The following is a 2,913-nucleotide window of genomic DNA, read 5'->3' as shown; positions in this document are numbered from 1 at the left end:
TCTTCTTACCCATCCCACGGCGCCGTCGCCGCCGCCCACCACCCCCACCCCGGCGACTCAGGTGCGTCCCTCCACTCCATCTCTCCTCACATTCCTCCCTCACTTCCTCACCTCATGTTCTATCCCTCCCAGATCCAAGATGCCATGGGCGGGATGGCCTCTTCCTCCCCTGCGTCGGCGTGTGGCAGCATGACCGGGTCGAGATCATCGCCAACGACCAGGGCAACCGCACCACGCCCTCCTACGTCGCCTTCACCAACATCGAGCGCCTCATCGGCGACGCCGCCAAGAACCAGGTCGCCATGAACCCCACCAACACCGTCTTTGGTACGTGCCACCCTCCCTCCCTCCCGATCGGCTGTGTATCATGCGTCGTCTGTTAGATGAGATCTCCATGGTTGCGTGCGGTCCCTGTTCTGTTCTTACGCGCACGATGTGATATGATTTGTTCTGAATAATCAGATGTGGCTGTTGCCGAATCCATCATGCAGTGCCCTATCTATGAGATTAATTACAGATTTATTATTGGTTCATATCTGCATGTTTGTTCTCTGTTGTTTGGCATGTTGTAGTCCCCTGTTTCTGAGATTGTTCTATGTCAGATTCTCAAATTAGATCCTTAGGAATGGATGGCTTGTCAATTAAGTTAGGATGGCTTGTCAATTTAAGTTAGGATGACACCTTGTTGTTGTTTGTTCTGCATGGTTCAGTAGTAGATCCTTCAGAATGGAGGGCTAGAATTAAGTTGGGTGGTTGAAATTATGCTGCATATGAAAATTAGTTCTACTATGGTATACTAGATTCTCAAGTTTTACATCCATCAGAAAAGACTACTTGAAACTATTTCTGCTGCTGCTACTGTCAAACTACTTTTGTTGTTGTTTTCGTTGTCATATGACTCTAATCTCTGTTGTTGTTGGTGTCAAACTGATGCTATGAACCCAACAGCTCATATGACTCTATTGTTGTTCTTGACCTGCTGTTGCTGCTGTTGTAGGAGGATCGCACCTAGGAGAAGAAGGAGCAATCCCAGGAGAAGCTCTGCCTCTACAGCCTCTACAAGCAGGCCACCGTTGGCCCCGTCAACACCGGTATATATACACATCTGTCCATCTTCTTATTACTAGCATCAGTAACAGGTTTGATTTACTGTTGAAGTGCTTTCAAGTTTGGTTTATGGTGCTGTATAAGCAGAGGGCTGACTGCATAATTGGTTTGGCATGCTGCTACTTGCCCTGTCCTGCTTAACTCTGAGGAGTGACTCTGTTTAATTGATTCTGTGTACATATATCCTTGGAAAGGAAAATCTGATGGGAAAGGAAAATACACAATCCCCATCCTATTGCTCTAACCTGATAGCAGTACAACCAACACCATGTGGTCACTCCTTGTTTCAAACAAAAAATTGCTCTGTATGAATCAACAAGAACTAGGTAGATTGATGATCGTACGTGCTTTGTTGTGTTGGCTGTGAAAATGTCCATCTTAATCCATTTGTAACTAGAAACAAATTACCTTATTCTTACAATATGCATGTGTGCATTGTCCTGGGTGCCTCTCATTTATTTAGAAGTCAACATGTGTATGTGCACCTTAATGATGGGAATGCAGTGGTAAGTCAATTCAGCTGTGAATCTGTGATAAGATTAGAATATGTTTGGATGGTAGATATTATATAAAGTTAATGTAGAATGATAGAAAATTATTGATATACCATGCAGTGGTAAGTCAAATGGCGGGAATTTTATATTGTGAAGCTCCATTATCTTGTTGATTGATGCAGTTTCTCACCTTTTTGTTGCTGATGTTTAGTTCCTTGCTTGATTCTGGACATTATTAAGTTGAAATAAAATTGTATGAGAAAATGATCACTAAACTAAGGAGGCTTAACCTGATAATAACTTATTTTACGTTCATAGCCTACAATGTTGCCTTGGAGCTTATTGTCCAAAATAATACCTCTACTTTTGTGTCCTTCAGGAATGCGTATCCTTCAGGACAACTCAAGCCCCTCCTCCTCTCCTGTACATGAATGTGAGATGCTGCGCATGCAAGATCTGAGCCAAATGGCATATTGTAATCTTTTTATTGCTGGTTTTTATGTACGATGTCATGAAGATGTACGTTTGAAATGTTGCTTTGATAGCAAAATTGTATTCCTGTGTACATGCTGCTTTGACAGCAAAATTATGAAAATTTCTCAAAAATATATATGGGAAAAATTGTATTCCTGTGTACTGCACCTGAAAAGGCTACAGCCAACTGATGATGTTGCTGTGGAATTATTTATTTTACTTTAAATAGCGAACATAATAATTCTGCCAAAAAGTTATAAAAAACAAAATGAAAAGGCCAGCAAAAAACAAAATGAAAAGGCCAAAAAAAGGAATTTACAAGAAAAAGTAAAGGGCCCAAAAAAGAAAAGGCCTGCAAAAATTGGGCTTGACCCATTCAGTTGACCATAAAAAACATAAATCTGTTGGAATTAGTGGGCTCGGCCCATATAAAAGACAGAATTGGACCAGGCTGAATCTTGTGCCACCTCAGCTTGCCACGCTGGATGCCTACGTGGCCTCGGGAGGCTGCTAGTGACCAAAACAAAACAGTAGGCATATTTTGGTCATAAACATCTACAACCATTCCAGAAGAAAGGTCGTTAATTTCAGTTTACGACGGCCAGCTTTTGACCTTCTATTTTTGGTCACAAAAAGGTCACAAATGGAAAACAATGACCATTTAGTGACCAATAGTGGTGGTCACAAGTTGACATATTTCTTGTAGTGTGCCGCCACACGCCGGAGAAGGAGGCTGAGTGCCCTGATCACTCATCGGAGGAGGAGGCGGTGGAGGAGGTGGAGTGCCCTGACTCGCCGGAGGAGGAGGAGGAGGAGGAGGCGTCCAGTTCAGAAGGTT

The 2,913-nt window shown here is 42.9% G+C and overlaps 1 long non-coding RNA gene across 1 annotated transcript; it reads left to right on the top strand.

The window, feature by feature from the left end:
* Positions 1-1,008: 1,008 nt before the first annotated feature.
* On the top strand, positions 1,009-2,204 carry LOC119298461. The gene is made up of 2 exons (XR_005145861.1): positions 1,009-1,091; positions 1,981-2,204. It is a non-coding gene; the product is annotated as an uncharacterized LOC119298461 (long non-coding RNA).
* Positions 2,205-2,913: the final 709 nt, after the last annotated feature.

The sequence above is a fragment of the Triticum dicoccoides genome, chromosome 5A (assembly GCF_002162155.2).
Source record: "Triticum dicoccoides isolate Atlit2015 ecotype Zavitan chromosome 5A, WEW_v2.0, whole genome shotgun sequence".
NCBI classification, from domain to species: Eukaryota; Viridiplantae; Streptophyta; class Magnoliopsida; order Poales; family Poaceae; genus Triticum; species Triticum dicoccoides.
Note: the sequence above shows the minus strand (reverse complement) of the source record. Positions and strands in the feature narration are given on the sequence as shown.